Raw genomic sequence first — 19,919 nt, 5'->3', positions numbered from 1 at the left:
ATGGAAACATAACAATGATAAAAGATAGATTCATTATCCACCATTCTAATTTTATAACCCCCCCCCCCGCCCCTTTGTCTGGGCCCCAGGCAGCTACCCTTCTGTAGTATAAAGTGTTTCCATTAGCAGAAATACTGACGGTTTAATGATCTTTAATCAAACTGCACAAATGTCAGAGTGTGATAAGCACACAATACTGATACAAAGCAGCATACGGTGTGGAAACAATTGTAAAATATTGGTAACTGTGCTGCAGCCGGCCACAAAACCCACAATTGTCTGCCACCATTGCCACCATGGTGAGGTGTGACTTTTATCATTTCCTGTGCAGTGTGGAGAGTGAGCCCACAGCACCGCGCTGTTTATCTCCCTAATAGTTAGAGTACACTCTGCAAATGGCTGCTCGGCTTCCCTCTCTCCGGGTTATGTAAGTTCTCTCCAGCTTGTCTTCAAAGCTCAGCTAATGTTACAGCATGTTACAGAACCAGCTCGCCCTGACCTCATTCTACGGAGGAGGAGACTGAGAGCACGGTGACCGTGATTACTGTACAGGAGAACGCCGCTTCTTGCTGCGTCTGTACTGATCACACCGCGCCGTGTAATGACACAGAGGATATAGACGCCGATAATGATCACACCGAGACGTGTAATGACACCGAGTATATATACACCGATAATGATCACACCGAGACGTGTAATGACACCGAGTATATATGCACCGATAATGATCACACCGCTCCGTATAATGACACCGAGTATATATACACCGATAATGATCACACCGCTCCGTATAATGACACCGAGTATATATACACCGATAATGATCACACCGCTCCGTATAATGACACCGAGTATATATACACCGATAATGATCACACCGCCCCGTATAATGATACCGAGTATATATACACCGATAATGATCACACCGTATAATGACACCGAGTATATATACACCGATAATGATCACACCGCGCCATATAATGACACCGAGTATATATACACCGATAATGATCACACCGTATAATGACACCGAGTATATATACACCGATAATGATCACACCGCTCCGTATAATGACACCGAGTATATATACACCGATAATGATCACACCGCGATGTGTAATGACACCGAGTATATATACACCGATAATGATCACACCGCGCCGTATAATGACACCAAGTATATATACACCGATAATGATCACACCGCGATGTGTAATGACACCGAGTATATATACACCGATAATGATCACACCGCGCCGTATAATGACACCGAGTATATATACACCGATAATGATCACACTGCGCCGTATAATGACACCGAGTGTATATACACCGATAATGATCACACCGCACCGTATAATGACACCGAGTATATATACACCGATAATGATCACACTGCTCCGTATAATGACACCGAGTATATATACACCGATAATGATCACACCGCGCCGTATAATGACACCGAGTATATATACACCGATAATGATCACACCGCGCCGTATGATGACACCGAGTATATATACACCGATAATGATCACACCGCGCCGTATAATGACACCGAGTATATATACGCCGATAATGATCACACCGCGCCGTATAATGACACCGAGTATACATACACCGATAATGATCACACCGCGCCGTATAATGACACCGAGTATATATACACCGATAATGATCACACCGCTCCGTATAATGACACCGAGTATATATACACCGATAATGATCACACCGCTCCGTATACTGACACCGAGTACATATACACCGATAATGATCACACCGCGCCGTATAATGACACCGAGTATATATACACCGATAATGATCACACCGCGCCGTATAATGACACCGAGTATATATACACCGATAATGATCACACCGCTCCGTATAATGACACCAAGTATATATACACCGATAATGATCACACCGCCCCGTATAATGACACCGAGTATATATACACCGATAATGATCACACCGTATAATGACACCGAGTATATATACACCGATAATGATCACACCGCGCCATATAATGACACCGAGTATATATACACCGATAATGATCACACCGCGCCATATAATGACACCGAGTATATATACACCGATAATGATCACACCGTATAATGACACCGAGTATATATACACCGATAATGATCACACCGCTCCGTATAATGACACCGAGTATATATACACCGATAATGATCACACCGCGCCGTATAATGACACCGAGTATATATACACCGATAATGATCACACCGCGATGTGTAATGACACCGAGTATATATACACCGATAATGATCACACCGCGCCGTATAATGACACCGAGTATATATACACCGATAATGATCACACCGCGATGTGTAATGACAACGAGTATATATACACCGATAATGATCACACCGCGCCGTATAATGACACCGAGTATATATACACCGATAATGATCACACTGCGCCGTATAATGACACCGAGTGTATATACACCGATAATGATCACACCGCGCCGTATAATGACACCGAGTATATATACACCGATAATGATCACACCGCACCGTATAATGACACCGAGTATATATACACCGATAATGATCACACTGCTCCGTATAATGACACCGAGTATATATACACCGATAATGATCACACCGCGCCGTATAATGACACCGAGTATATATACACCGATAATAATCACACCGCGCCGTATAATGACACCGAGTATATATACACCGATAATGATCACACCGCGCCGTATAATGACACCGAGTATATATACACCGATAATGATCACACCGCGCCGTATAACGACACCGAGTATATCTACACCGATAATGATCACACCGCCCCGTATAATGACACCGAGTATATATACACCGATAATGATCACACCGTATAATGACACCGAGTATATATACACCGATAATGATCACACCGCCCCGTATAATGACACCGAGTATATATACACCGATAATGATCACACCGTATAATGACACCGAGTATATATACACCAATAATGATCACACCGCGCCATATAATGACACCGAGTATATATACACCGATAATGATCACACCGTATAATGACACCGAGTATATATACACCGATAATGATCACACCGCTCCGTATAATGACACCGAGTATATATACACCGATAATGATCACACCGCGATGTGTAATGACACCGAGTATATATACACCGATAATGATCACACAGCGCCGTATAATGACACCGAGTATATATACACCGATAATGATCACACTGCGCCGTATAATGACACCGAGTGTATATACACCGATAATGATCACACCGCACCGTATAATGACACCGAGTATATATATACCGATAATGATCACACCGCGCCGTATAATGACACCGAGTATATATACACCGATAATGATCACATCGCGCCGTATGATGACACCGAGTATATATACACCGATAATGATCACACCGCGCCGTATAATAACACCGAGTATATATACACCGATAATGATCACACCGCTCCGTATACTGACACCGAGTACATATACACCGATAATGATCACACCGCGCCGTATAATGACACCGAGTATATATACACCGATAATGATCACACCGCGCCGTATAATGACACCGAGTATATATACACCGATAATGATCACACCGCGCCGTATAACGACACCGAGTATATATACACCGATAATGATCACACCGCGCCGTATAACGACACCGAGTATATCTACACCGATAATGATCACACCGCGCCGTATAATTACACCGAGTATATATACACCGATAATGATCACACCGCCCCGTATAATGACACCGAGTATATATACACCGATAATGATCACACCGTATAATGACACCGAGTATATATACACCGATAATGATCACACCGCGCCATATAATGACACCGAGTATATATACACCGATAATGATCACACCGTATAATGACACCGAGTATATATACACCGATAATGATCACACCGCTCCGTATAATGACACCGAGTATATATACACCGATAATGATCACACCGCGCCGTATAATGACACCGAGTATATATACACCGATAATGATCACACCGCGATGTGTAATGACACCGAGTATATATACACCGATAATGATCACACCGCGCCATATAATGACACCGAGTATATATACACCGATAATGATCACACCGCGATGTGTAATGACACCGAGTATATATACACCGATAATGATCACACCGCGCCGTATAATGACACCGAGTATATATACACCGATAATGATCACACTGCGCCGTATAATGACACCGAGTGTATATACACCGATAATGATCACACCGCACCGTATAATGACACCGAGTATATATACACCGATAATGATCACACTGCTCCGTATAATGACACCGAGTATATATACACCGATAATGATCACACCGCGCCGTATAATGACACCGAGTATATATACACCGATAATAATCACACCGCGCCGTATAATGACACCGAGTATATATACACCGATAATGATCACACCGCGCCGTATAATGACACCGAGTATATATACACCGATAATGATCACACCGCTCCGTATAACGACACCGAGTATATATACACCGATAATGATCACACCGCACCGTATAATGACACCGAGTATATATACACCGATAATGATCACACCGCTCCGTATAACGACACCGAGTATATATACACCGATAATGATCACACCGCACCGTATAATGACACCGAGTATATATACACCGATAATGATCACACCGCGCCGTATAATGACACCGAGTATATATACACCGATAATGATCACACCGCGCCGTATAATGACACCGAGTATATATACACCGATAATGATCACACCGCGCCGTATGATGACACCGAGTATATATACACCGATAATGATCACACCGCCCCGTATAATGACACCGAGTATATATACACCGATAATGATCACACCGCGCCGTATAACGACACCGAGTGTATATACACCGATAATGATCACACCGCTCCGTATAATGACACCGAGTATATATACACCGATAATGATCAGAAAAAAAATGTATGATAAAATAAATATAAATATATACAGTATGTCTATGTCACATATTTATTTTCTCATATTGATGTGAAATCATTATGTGCTGCACATCCTCACTGTTACCTGCTTGTCCACTCTCATTTTTTTTTCAATATCTCGTTTCATTCATAGATTTGCATCCCGCGGGTTGTACACCCACCTGATCATCACTTACTGTAATTTACTTCCTTCCTGAACAAGACTGACTGTAAAACACATAACAAGTTAGGAGACATGGACAGTTTATTGAGTTTATATGACGTGAGCTGCAAAGATCTGTGAACTTTTGAGGATACAGGAACAGTGGAGTACAGCCATTGCTTGATGTCTTTTATACATAAATAGCAGCCCATATCAACTTATGAACATAAAAAGTATGGAATTGTACGTATTTAATCTTCTATAAGCATTACATGGTTCTCAGTCTTTTTTTTATGCAGGCCATAGACGGTTCGTTTATCGGCCGATTTTTCGTCCGAAAGAATAATCGGCAAATTTTCGCACTGTTAGTGAGGCAATGGCATCGGCCAATTTTTGCGGTTCCTCCTCATTTCTTTTATCGATCATGCTGGAATATTTGTGAAAAACGGCCGATTTTCGCAATCATTGCTGGCAACAGAAAGAACGATGTTTCATTTTTCAGACCAAAAAAAAAAAAACAGCCGATAAACAAACCATCTATGGCCTGCATAAATCTGCAACTTTTATGAAAATATAGTAATTCCTGGTGATCCTGCCATGAAAGTCCTAGTTCTAGCACTTCCTGTCAAGGGGTGACAACTGTGAAACACTACGATCCTGTGTTGTATCCCTCTTACATCCGCCATTGGTGAACACTACAAGTGGCTTTCTTGGGGTCAGCATGGCAGCATACAACCAATGGCACCGTAAAGGAAAGTTACGCTAAGTATTTGATACAATTTTCAATAATTCTGACCCACATTGCACACGCATGGTCCACCATGTCACTATCAGGAAACTGTTTCTGAGCAATGATCTGCAGGTGTCACTGAAGAGAGTGCGTGTAAAAGTGGCTGAAAGAGTCTGGAGAAGATCAGCAGCACTGACATAGAAAAAATGCCATCCAGTTAGGGGGTTAAATACTACAAATACACGTATTATTTCATATACATGTAGTCTAGACCATGTTTCATTTGCCTTTTTAACGTGGGTGTGTGGAGGGTCCATATCAGTGAATTAACCGGTTTTCTTGCATGCACATTATTGCAGAACAAACATTTCAGTGCATCTGCAGGTTTGGGGTGATCTTGGTGGTTGTCAGGAACACATGATGATCACACCCCCTATCCCTAAGTAAACCCACGTATAGGAGGTATACATTTCTGTAGAATGTTAGATAAGATCCATCATGTTATATCACGCTATGCGCACATTCCTGTACATTCCTAGGAAATCGTAGACTAGCAACTTCACACCACCTTGACCCAACCTGATCTAGACGTCAATGTCATACGGGGTCAGATTGTGTCATTCTGTGTATATACAATACTCTGCTTATATCTGACACTGAAATCAGTGATAGCTTACAAATTTCACAGGAGGATATCTTTAGAGTAAATTGTAGATTACGGGGGGAGGGGGGGGGGTGTTTAAAGGGTCAGTCCACCCATTAACAAACAAAAAAAAAAGGGGGCACAAGGGCCTAGTACAGGGGGTCTCCAAACTGTGGCCCAAGGGCTGGATGCGGCCCTTTGCTATCCAATATCTGGCCCTCGGGGCACTATTCTTCCCAATGATATCAGGCACTGTTCCCCCCCACTGACACCTACTGTGGGGCACTTTTGGTTCCACTACTACCAATGACAGTGTACTATTCCACCCAGTGGTGTATTTAGGTTTTGTGCTGCCCTAGGCAACACAAAAATTGGACGCCCCTCCTCCCCAGCATAGAAAGCCTGACAATGACCAACACCAGACCCCCACCCCACAAGCCTGACAGTGACCAACAACACCCCTGCCCCATCTCCCCCCCCCCCACCCAAGAGAGCCTTTCACTAACACCCACCTCTCCAGCGACAGAGAGAAAGACACCTTTACGGCTCTGGACATCCCCGGGAACAACAGTCGGGCTCTGCATACACCATCAAGCAGCCTGCAGCTTCTCTCAGATCCCAGTGCTGTTCCCCTAAAAAATGCAACCCTAGGCAAATGCCTTGTTTGCCTTGTGGTAAATACGCCCGATTCCACCCACTAATACCAATGATGGGGCACTACTCTTCTTGCTGACCACCAACCCTGAGTTCATGTTTATTCTCACTCATGTTGAGCGCAGGATATTTTCTACCCCCGCTAGCCACTTAAAGTCTGAAGGACAGTAAATTGGCCTTTTGTTCAAAACCTTGGAGACCCCTGGCCCAGTGCAATACCAGATAAAGCTTTTATTAGAAATGACAGAAAAATGCATACTCACAAAAGCCCAAAGCTAAAAGTCAATGAGACCAGACCCAAGTGGCAGGGAAACCCTCAACAAGGGATGTGTCAATAAACCTTGTTGTCACCAAGACTCTCCCATTAACGGATGAACCCTCTTCATCAGAGCTCTAATTCCCCAGTCTGAAGAAGGCTGCATTGGAGCAAGTTACCAGAGGGTGCTATGAAGTGAGGTTTTGGGCCACACTATTGATCCTTACAATCTCTTTAATACTATGGTGTAATTTGGGGATCTTTCCAGTCCACCAATAACCCATAATTTGGTTTTAGATAGTTAATGTCAGGCCTAATTACCCACTGACCTTTTCTGGCTCTCAGGGGGACCAAGAAGTGAGACCTGCCCTGCAGGAGTGTCTGGAATCTGAGGGTCTCCATAGATTAACCACTTCAATCTGAGTGTCTAATGATCTGATTGATGTGTCCACTCAGACAGCCCAGGTTGCCCATTTGTCAGGGGGTTCAATTGAAGTTAGGAAAGGTTGTCAGTTCACCCATGTATAAGAGGGAGCTGTCATGCCACATCCCTCACTCTCCTCTGTAGAGGAAGTTGCCATTTTGACTCGCCGACTTTGTGCCCCATTCTGCTCTACCAGAGGACAGTTGGGTTGTGCCACATGTTAATTCAATTGTCCTGAAGTACATGAAAAATCCATGAAGAAGCCTAGCTATAAGGGTGCAGATCTTGCTGCTGATTATGGTAATGTGAGATAGGTGAGACATCTACACAGGTTTGGTGAGCTTAAGTTTGGTACTGTGACTCTTGTTTGAGCCAAGTTTGGTACTGTGACTCTTGTTTGAGCCAAGTTTGGTACTGTGACTCTTGTTTGAGCCAAGTTTGGTGCTGTGACTCTTGTTTGAGCCAAGTTTGGTACTGTGACTCTTGTTTGAGCCAAGTTTGGTGCTGTGGTGGTCTCCATGATGGTTGTGTCCTGGAACCATTGACTGACCGTAAAAGTTGAGCAATAAGCTAAGGATATGAAACTGGTCAGCTGCTTGGTTTCCAATCCTTCTCTAGAGCTCTATATAATAGTGATCTACAGCATCTTGTAAACATAAGGCTTCTGTTTTGAGGTGAATTGAGAAATCCTGGTAAAACCATCTCTGACATTATCACTGTTTCCTGTGACCTCCATCTGCGCCCTGTTGAAGCCATTGTAAATGTACACTGATTTTCCTTCAATGAACATAAATGGGAATGTAAAAGCAGCTTGAGGCAGCTTAAAAGGAGGAAGTCATAAAAAGATCAAAGGAGGCCAGATGCACCCTTGAAGAAACTCAGCATCTACAACACCTGCTGTTGTGCTTGGGGTCGGTCTTAAATACATATTTTTAAAAAAATAAGTTGCCTGGTAAGGTTGTCTTTTGCTGTAATGCTCACCTTTTTTCCTTTCGCTGTGACCTGTAGACTTACTGCTTTGAGGTCCAACACTCCTTTTATAGGTTGACTGATACCCAACATCATCCAACGGAATTCCCGTGAGCTAAGACTGTCATTAACACACCACCTGGGAGTACGTCATTATGCTGATCTGGGCTTACAGTGCTGCTGTCCAGAACTGTGCAGGAGTAAGGGCCCCTGACGGCCAATGTCAGTCAACAAAAGGTAAGACCCATGACGTCAACCCATGATGTTAACCACCTGTGATATGGGGGATGTTTAGCTCACGTGGTTGATGCATTTTCAATGGAGTTATCACATACTTGGTGAAGACTGGAATGTTGTTTAGGCCTCTCTTGCACCTCCTGCCCAACATTCCTGAAGGTGAAGACAGAGTGTGTGAGGGCAAGGAGTGGCACGAGTAGGTGGGTAGAGCTGATAGTCGCAGTCCTTGGAACAAGATGCAGGAGCAGCTTTGCACCAGAGCAGAAGACGGAAGCAGGACCAGGAGACAGGCAGCAGTCAGCAACCCTGGCGCCAAGGGAGCAAATCAGCAGGCAAAGCAAGTACAGGGGTCGCCCAAGGTAAGTAACAGCTGGGCAAAGCAGTACAGAATCAGCAGGCAAGACAAGTCCAATAAACAGGCCGAGGTCAGGGTAATCAGATGAACAGAGCTGAGGCAGGAGCAGAAGCAGTGTCCAAGGGCAAGCCGGGTCAGCAGGTACAGCGGATCAGGTCTCAGAAACACAGGAACAAGCTGAAGATCATTCCGCAACTGCTCATAGTTACAGATCAGTTTAAAGAGGCCACTGGGTAACGTGTGTGCAGGGGCGGACTGACCATTTGGAAACTCGGGCATTGCCCGAGGGCCCAGGGACAGTAGGGGGCCCCATGAGATGCCCCTGGTACCGTTTTCATAGGCTTTTTTGAGTTTGGGCAAGGACACAGGGGCCCCATGATCCCATATTGCCTGGGGGCCCTGTGAGTTGTCAGTCCGCCCCTGCGTGTGTGCACACTAATAGGCATGCACACTATGAACTGGCACAGTACATCTAACATTGCCCCTTGGCTTAGAAAAATGAGCATGTGTGCAGTGCGCACGAGCACAGATCCGCACTTGTTTTCTGGAGCTAGGAATCCAGTTTACCTGTGCGGTCTCTCCAATCTAAGCATTAAAAGTGTGATATAACCCGGTAAAAACCGCAAATGCGGAAAAATGTGGGAAAACCCCGCTAAACGCTAAAAAAGCTGAAAAACACAAGTTTTTAACCTCCCTGGCGGTATTCTCGAGTGTAGCTCGGGGTAAAGTTTCAGCACCACAAGTGGTAACCCTGAGCTACACTCGGGAATACACTGCACCGTTGCTCCGGGATCTCTTCTGCACTTATCTTGTCCTGCGCTCCCGCGATGTCCCTCCTGCAGTGTCCCCTGTAATGTCCTCCGGCCGATGCCGGCATCTGTCTTCCGGGTTCCCTTCCCTGCGAAGTCGGGACGTACGGGGACGGAACTGGCGGGAAATTTCAAAATGACAAAAAAGTGACATTCACTAAATTCACTAAAATCACATAGTATAACATTCCTGTATCAAACCATTTCACATACATTTTGTCCCGAGTGCTTTGTCCGGCGCCCTGCCTGCATTTTTACTGTTCTTTCTGCCTGGAAACTGAGAAACGTCCATGGCGTCCAAAAAGCGTCCCTTTAGGTCAAAAGCGGTTTTAGACCGGCTAGAGAAAAGCGATAGTAAATCAGAACCACTTGCAGAATTGAGTGATAATGATTCGTGGGGGAAATTTGTCATCAGACACTGAAAACGATTCTGCGACTTTGCTCAGTGATGTGCGAACTTGGCGCTATATTTCACATTTCAGTGTTTTCGGTTTGATTATATTATTGAATTAAATTTATTATTATTATATTATTATTTTTTACGATTATTTATTAAATTTTAATTTATGATTTTGTGTTTCAAATTTTATCATACTCGGGATGTTTACTAGACTCTTGTTCGGACAGATTTCAGTGAGTTATTCCTAAAAATTACAGCCTACAATAAAAAAATACATATTTCCATGCTAAAAAATGGTACCGCTTTGAGCACAGAAATATGGACATAATCAGACCGCTAGGGAGGTTAACGTGACTTTACACAGCTAACTTTACCAGCGTTATGAAAACATCCCGTGTGCATGAGGACTAAATCTCTATGAAGTCTCCAAGCTCCAGACCAGGGGCGGACTGACCATTTGGAAACTCGGGCACTGCCCGAGGGCCCGGGGGCAGTAGGGGGCCCCATGAGATGCCCCTGGTACCTTTTTCATAGGCTTTTTTGTTTGGACAAGGACACAGGGGCCCCATAATCCCCTATTGCCCGGGGGCCCCATGAGTTGTCAGTCCCCCCCTGCTCTAGACCCTGATCTGGGATTACGACACCCAGAGACAACTGAAATCCCAGTCTTCTCCATTCAGAAACAATATTCTGGAGCTTCACACTCTGCCTCATTGTGAATCTCGTGTCGTTTCTCTGTCCATTTCCCCAATTCGCACCATGGCAGGATCACACGCCGTACTGGAAGAAGCATCGGGGAGGTGGAGGATTATTTCTGGAACACTCAATGTCTGTGTCATTAGAACGTGCAGATCACAGGCAAGATCAAATAACACGGAAATCTGATTTTGAGCGATAAAGCGCTTCACCGCAATTCACGCTGGAGCGTAATGTATTCATGGCGATTTTTTAGGGTTTTGTTTTCATTTTTTTGTGTGTTGTTAAGAGAAAGATTTATTATTTATTTATTTCAGGTACTTATATAGTGCCGTCAATGTACGCAGCACTTTACATATATATTGTACATTCACATCAGTCCCTAACCCTCAAGGGGCGTACAATCTAAGGTCCCTAACTCACATTCATACATACACATACTAGGGACAATTTATACAGGAGCCAATTAACCTACCAGCATGTCTTTGGAGTGTGGGGGGAAACCGGAGTACCCGGAGGAAACCCACGAAGGCACAGGGAGAACATGCAAACTCCAGGCAGGAGGTGCCGTGGCTGGGAATCGAATCAACGACCCTAATACTGCCAGGGGGAAGTGCTAACCATTTAGCCACTGTGCTGCCCACGCCATACAGGAGCTTCTTTGGAGCAGGATTGCATGTTTTTTGGCCTCCTAGCTTTTTATTGTAGGAGCACCTGAGAAACCTGCAAAACAGGAATTTTCGCGCATTCTTCAGGTGCTCGCTTTAACCCATTCTTTGCCACCGACGTAAGGCTTAGGTCAGCAGCAGTTTGGACTTTTAGCACAGGTTCACACTGATGCGGTGCGGCATTTGCAGCGTTTTCTGTGCGAATTCCGCACCGCATCAGAATCGCACCCCGTTCATGCAAACCGCTGCGGGTGTGTATGTTAACACGCTTTCGGGGTGTTGTTAACATACACCCCGTTCATGTGAACCGCTGCAGGTTTGTTTGTTAAGTTAATGACGCCCTGAAATCGGTGCGCAAACCGCGATGTGATGTGCAGAATCGTATTTTATAGGTGTGAATATCTATGCAATCCAATTCTAGTGTGGTCCCAAAAAAGGGTCCTGCATGTTTTTGGTGGAGGTGCGTTGCGAATAGAGCCATACAAAATGCGAACCGCATGTGATTTGCGGAGGAATGCGGTGCGGCTCCTGAGCGAATCACAAGTGATATATCACACCGCACGTATGTGAACCCGGGATCAAACACACAGCCAGATCTTTGTTTACACCTGCCAAGCCAACTGTTGGCTTTCACTTCCACACACTCCTCCAGTGACCACCCCCTACCCCTGGTCATATAACTTGGGCACCGCTGTCCCACCTGTGGGTCTGGGACCAGCATGGCCCGTGCCTGGGACCAGCACATCCATTTGCCGATCTCCCCTCCAGTGAATGAACACAGAAGCTATGTGTACTATTTCCAAGCTCAACACTGTCTTTCCCTGGCTTCTGTGGCCGGGGACGAAGCTGATCAAGCACAATCTATGCTTGATCAGCATCATTGGAATCCACGGGTGAGATTAGGGATGTAAGAAACCCCTGAAGTCTCCCTAAAGAGGACCTGTCACCAGCAATATACTATCACACAGGGGATTACTGGCCCGCTATGTGATAGCAATAACTTTGAGCAAAAAAAGTTAAAGGGGTATTAAACCCAGAACCAAAAATGTAATACATTGCAACTTACCAATCAATAGATGTGGTGGCTGCATTAGTTTTATTTTCTTTGGCTTTTACCCCTAGGCAGGGACGGACTGACAACTCATGGGGCCCCTGGACAATATGGGATCATGGGGCCTCTGTGTTCTTGCCCAAACTCAAAAAAGCCTATTAAAAAGGTACCAGGGGCATCTCATGGGGCCCCCTACTGACCCCGGGCCCTCGGGCAGTGCCCGAGTCTCCAAGTGGTCAGTCCGCCCCTGCCCCTAGATCTTCACTTGGTGATCTGGCCAGTAACACACCTCCTGTATTAGTGAGACACATCTGTGGAGGAATGTGCACAGGAGGCACAGCAGACAGGAGCATTGTCAGTTGGGGAGGGAGGGGGTGTTAAATGTACCAGTGGATTTAAATACAATAATACATTGAAGTCAAACTCCAGCTGACACTTCATCTGTTACAGCAATAAACGTTTTACATTATTACATGATTAAATAAAAGCTGATCATTGTAAGCCCCACTGCTAGTGTTAAATGGTTTGTCTCATCTCAGTAAAGGATACATTCTGCTGCACAGCTTGTGCTTCTGAAAAACAAGACTTGCTGTCTGGATCACCAGAGGAAAATAGAAAGAAGACAGAAGGAAGAAAGCCTAAAAGAGAAAACTAATGCAGTTATCACATATAAGTAATGATAAGCTGCAATATAATAAATGTTTGCCTTGGGTTTAAAGTGTTACTAAACCCACAACAGTAAAATCAAAACCCACAACAATAAAATCAGTCTGTATATGCAGAAACCCACACTATGCTCCTCCAGCTGTTGAATTACTACAAGTCCCATCATGCCTCTGCCTCTGGGAGTCTTGCCTGTGGCTGTCAGAGTCTTGCAAGGCCTCATGGGACTTGCAGTTCCTCAACACCTAGACCAGGGGTAGGCAACCTGTGGCTCTCTAGCTGTTGTGGAACTACATTTCCCATGAGGTATTGCAAAGATTACAAAACTGACATTTACAGCTATGACTTGCAGAGGCATGATGGAACTTGAAGCCCTGCGGCTCTCAGGTTGCCTACCCCTGGTCTAGAGGGTCGTAGTTTGGAGCATGCTTGTTATACTCACTGTGGAACCTAAGGGGTTAATCCACTGCATTGTGTAAAAAGGCTGTTTGATCCTGTCTTCTCTGCCCCTCCTCTTGTTGCAATGTCCAGATACAGACTCAAATGATAGTCACATGCACATGCTCAAGTTGGTGTGCATTGCTAGAGAGGTTTTTTTTTTCTTGGGAAGGTGCATGTGATCAGCACAGGGCCAACCAGCACTGTCCAGACAGAGGTCTGGGGTTCTGCATCTTCCTAGAGCAGAAAGAAAACTCCTCCGCCCTAACTGCTGATGGAAAAAGGTATTTAGCAGTTTATATTTACCAGAGATATCTGGAGACCAGATATAGTGAATGCAGGGTCTGGGGAGACCAGATATAGTGAATGCAGGGTCCGGAGAGACCAGATATAGTGACTGCAGGGTCCGGGGAGACCAGATATAGTGAATGCAGGATCTGGGGAGACCAGATATAGTGAATGCAGGGTCCTGGGAGACCAGATATAGTGAATGCAGGATCTGGGGAGACCAGATATAGTGAATGCAGGGTCCAGGGAGACCAGATATAGTGAATCCAGGGTCTAGGGAGACCAGATATAGTGAATGCTGGGTCCGGGGAGACCGGATATAGTGAATGCAGGGTCCGGGGAGACCAGATATAGTGAATGCAGGGTCCGGGGAGACCAGATATAGTGAATGCAGGGTCCTGGGAGACCGGATATAGTGAATGCAGGGTCCGGGGAGACCAGATATAGTGAATGCAGGGTCCTGGGAGACCAGATATAGTGAATGCAGGGTCCGGGGAGACCGGATATAGTGAATGCAGGGTCTGGGGTGAGACCAGATATAGTGAATGCAGGGTCCGGGGAGACCAGATATAATGAATGCAGGGTCCGGGGAGACCAGATATAATGAATGCAGGGTCTGGGGAGACCAGATATAGTGAATGCAGGGTCCTGGGAGACCGGATATAATGAATGCAGGGTCCGGGGAGACCAGATATAATGAATGCAGGGTCTGGGGAGACCAGATATAGTGAATGCAGGGTCCAGGGAGACCAGATATGGTGAATGCAGGGTCCGGGGAGACCAGATATAGTTAATGCAGGGTCCGGGGAGACCAGATATAGTGAATGCAGGGTCCAGGGAGACCAGATATGGTGAATGCAGGGTCCGGGGAGACCAGATATAGTTAATGCAGGGTCCTGAAGCATAATAAACTGTTTTTTTGTAGGGGATGGGGGAGGCCCTGTTAGGTAAGCTGTATGGGGCCCCATGGTTTGGGGGGCTCTGTCAGGTTGGCTGCAAGGGGCCTCATGGTTTCTAACAGCAGCCCTGCCCACCAGCATCAGATCTGATCCTGTATGCCAAAAACAGATGGATGGGGATCCGTTCCTCATCCGTCCAGCGGATCGGATGAAAGCCAGGTGGAAACGGACAAGAGGTCTGTTTCTATCCAACCGCCCTATAGATGTCAGCGGGCTGTGTCCGCTCTGCAGCAGCGGAGCGGATGCAGACCTGTCATCCACCTGCTCAGCGGGGATCGGCAAAGAGATCCCCCGCTGAGCAGGTGGATCCGCTGACGGGTCTGTCCTGTCTGAACGGGGCCTTACTTAGTGATAGTTTCCCATAGCACGGAGCAGGGGTGGACTGACAGCTCATGGGGCCCCCCAGGCAATAGGGGATCATGGGGCCCCTGTGTCCTTGCCTAAACTCAAAAAAGCCTATGAAAAAGGTACCAGGGGCATCTCCTGGGGCCCCCTACTGACCACGGGCCCTCGGGGAGTGCCCGAGTTTCCAAATGGTCAATCCGCCCCTGGTACAGAGTCATATGTATTATAAAAAAATGGCGATTGCATTCCACATGACATATCACCATGCACACTGAACAAAAATTCCAGCACCAGCATTCTGGGGTACTTTAAAACTAATGAGCTATAGTATTACCTATAGTCATTTCTGGGTACCAAAGTTTGTCTCTGTTTCATGGGTGTCCAAAATATTAGGGCTTGACATGTTTGGTATCTACTTACTCGTTGAAACCTCATCTATTATATGCATTAAGGTCAAAAACCTTCTGGGTGCAGCTCCCCATTCAGCCCTCCTTATATTTACCTGTGCCCTATCTCAATCCAGCAATATACATGAGAGCAGCGGTTCTCCAATTGTCCATTCACTTGCCCCCCCTCCTCCTCATTGGCTAACACAACAGTGGAAGCCATTGGCTCATGCTGCTGTTAATCACATCCAGTGAGCCAATAAGGAGACAGCGGGGGCAGGTCCGAGTCACGTTCTATGTGTTAATGAGCGAGTTGCTAGAGTGCCCCCATGGCTATGGGGGCACGTGGCAGGGGGCAGGAGCCAGAACTGCCATCGGGGGGACACAAAAAGAAGAGGATCGGGGCTGCTCTGTGCAAAATGTTTTTAATTACAGCTTTTAAAATCACTTTAAATGTATTTTTTGCTTTATTTATGCTTTTGATAAACGTATGACATACATAAAAATCTGCAACTGCCACCGTTTTATTTTCTAGCGTCCCTGTTTTTAGACAAATATATCTTGTTTGGGGTTTTAGTTAACCTTCAGATCTAAAATGGACATTTTGACAAGTGTGCTAAAAACACATCTGCAAACACAGCTCTGGCAGTGAAAGGGTTAAAGTCCATGAGGCCAACAACACTACATTCTGCCTGAAAAATACAAATCTGGTTCTAGCGATGGGGGATACGCTTTATAAGGCTCAGATGTGGAGGAGCGCAAAAGGTTAACATCCAAAAGTGATGCAGAGCGCTTCAGTGCGTTGTCACCATTCACACTTGAGAGTCGTGTATTCAGATGGGTTGTTTCATGTTTCTGCACATATTTAAGAGCAAGCGGGATCTTTTTGGGGAGCAGGATCGTGCGCTTTATTGTCCCCATTTCTTGAAAACTGCGCATGCACACGTTTTTAAGGTACTTTAAATTCTATGGCAGGCGCCAGTAATGCTTCATTGATTGATTGAGTAATTGATTGAGTAATTGATTGTTGCTGACTGAATGTACTTTTTCCAGTGCCAGGCAACAATCTACTAGGGACACGACACCCAGATGTGAATAGGCAACGCTGACAACAATGGGATTGTTCTTGATGAGCACTGTTGAGTGTTGGGCAATGCACAACAAATGGCTCTGCAGGGATTGGTGGGTTAGGGCGGGCTGAGACTTGTAGTTCTCCAACACTTGCCCAGTCTCGTGAATGTTTGTTGTTAGGTGGAAAGATGGGTGGATGGAAAGAAGAAAGCATGGACTGATTATTGGAGGGAAGGAAGGAAAGAAAAAGGAAGGAAGGAAGTTGAAGGGAGGGAGAGGGGGAGAGATGAAATGAAGGAAGAAGGGAAGGATGGATGGACAAATGTATCGATGGAAGGATGGAGGGAGGGAAGGAAGGATGGAAAAAAGGAAGGATGGAAAAAAGGAAGGATGGACAGGTGGATAAAGGGAGGGATGGAAAGAAGGAAGGTTGGTTGAAGGGAGGGATAGAAGGAAGGAAGGAAGGAGAGAGGGATCAAAGGAAGGGATGAAGATGGAAGGAGGGAAGGATGGATGGACAAACGTATAGATAAAAGAATGGAGGGAGGGAAGGAAGGAGAGAAAGGGGGAAGGATGGAAAAAAAGGAAAGACACGTGGATGAAGGGAGGGATGGAAGGAGGAAGGAAAGAAGGAAAGAAGGAAGGAAAGAAAGAAGGAAAGAAGGAAAGAAGGAAAGAAAGAAAGAAAGAAAGAAAGAAAGAAAGAAAGAAAGAAAGAAAGAAAGAAAGAAAGAAAGAAAGAAAGAAGGGAAAGGGAAGATGGAGCCATGGAAGGATGGACAGGTGGATAGAAGAAGGGATGGAAGGAAGGAAGGAAGGAAGGAAGGTTGGTTGGTTGAAGGGAGGGAGAGAAGGAAGGAAGGAGAGAGGGATCAAAGAAAGGGATGAAGAAGGAAGGAGGGAAGGATGGATGGACAAACGTATAGATGAAAGGATGGAGGGAGGGAATGAAGGAGAGAAAGGGGGAAGGATGGAAAAAAGGAAGGACACGTGGATGAAGGGAGGGATGGAAGGAGGAAAGAAAGAAGGAAAGAAATAAAGATGGAAAGAAGGAAGGACAGACAGATGGAAGGAAGGAAAGAAAGAAAGAAAGAAAGAAAGAAAGAAAGAAAGAAAGAAAGAAAGAAAGAAAGAAAGAAAGGAAGGAGGAAAAGGGAAGATGGAGCCATGGATGGATGGATATATGGATGGATGAAGGGATGGATGGTTGGCAGTGGTGTATTTCAGTTTTGTGCTGCCCTAGGCAACACAAAAATTGAGCCCCCCCCCGCAGAAAGATCCTGACATTGCCCAAGAGCATCCCTGCCCTCCACCCGAGCCTTCCACTACCACTGCCCCCATACACCAGCCACCATCCCCCATGGCATGAGAGAGAAAGACACTCACCTTCACAGCTCCGGACATCCCCAGAAACGAGAGTTGGGCTGTGCATACACCATCATGAAACCCGCAGCATTTCTCGGAACCCACCAGGCCCCCATGCCACGTGTGTCCCTTCTTCCAAGGTGCTGCCCCCCTGAAAAATCCCTAGGCAAATGCCTTGTTTGCCTTGTGGTAAATACACCCCTGATGATTGGATAGATGGATTGAGGGAACGAGGCATGGATGACTGGATGGATGGATGAAGGTCGGGTGGATGAAGACATGGATGCAGGGCAAGGACAAGGGGTGGGCAGGAGGGGTGGCTGCCCTGGACTTAGTGGCTTACGGTAGGGATGGGGGAACCTTCCTTGTTACATAGCTGACAGGAGTAGTTACAGCGGCAGTGATTTTGAAAAGTGAGTGACCGCTGGCCATAGGATTCCCTAAGCTTGCACATCTTGAACAGGGGGGCACAGTTTGGCATCTTTGCCCTGGGCACTGGATGACCTTGTCCCAGCACTGCATGGATGGATGGATGATGGTTTGGGTGGATGGAGTCATGGAGGATTGGATGGATTGAGGAATGGAGGCATGGATGGCTGGAGGGATGGGTGGATGGAGGCATGCAGCAGTGCATATATGGACGGATGGATGATGGGATGGGTGTGGATTGAGGCATAGAAGGATGGGTGGATTGAGGGAAGGAGGCATGGATGGAGGGATGGGTGCATGGAGGCATAGATGGACAATGTATGAATGGAGGGGTGGATTTATGGATGGATGAATGGATAGAAGGATGGATGATGGAATGGAGGGATGAACTGTTTGGGGGACAGAGGCATGGATGGTTGAAGGGATGGGTGGATGGAAACAAGGAGGGATGGATGGCTTGAGGGAAGGAGGCATGGATGGATGAATATATGAATGATGGGTTGGTTGGTTGGTTGGTTGGTTGCAGGAATAGATATATGGATGGAGAGAAGAATGAATACAGGCATGGATGAATTGAAGAATTGGTGATGGAATGGGTTGGATGGAGGCATGGATGGATTGAGGGATGGGTGGGTGGATGGATGGATATATAGATGGATCGTGGGATGGATGGATGAAGGAGGAGGGGTAATAGTAGAGAGGAAGGAAAATGAGTAGACAGATACAGGGTTGTCTAGCATCTCACACAGGATGGATGGATGTATATATGGATGGATAATGGGTTGGAAGGATGGATGGATGGATAGATAGATGGTGGATGGAGGGAGGAGAAGGGGTAATAGTATGGGGAGAAGGGAAGTGAAGGGACAGACATATGGTTGGCTGGCATCTCACACAGGATGGATGGA

The sequence above is a fragment of the Staurois parvus genome, unplaced genomic scaffold (genome assembly GCF_062004578.1).
Source record: "Staurois parvus isolate SC_StPar_1 unplaced genomic scaffold, SC_StPar_1.0 ptg000456l, whole genome shotgun sequence".
NCBI classification, from domain to species: domain Eukaryota; kingdom Metazoa; phylum Chordata; class Amphibia; order Anura; family Ranidae; genus Staurois; species Staurois parvus.
This window is presented reverse-complemented; position numbering follows the sequence as displayed.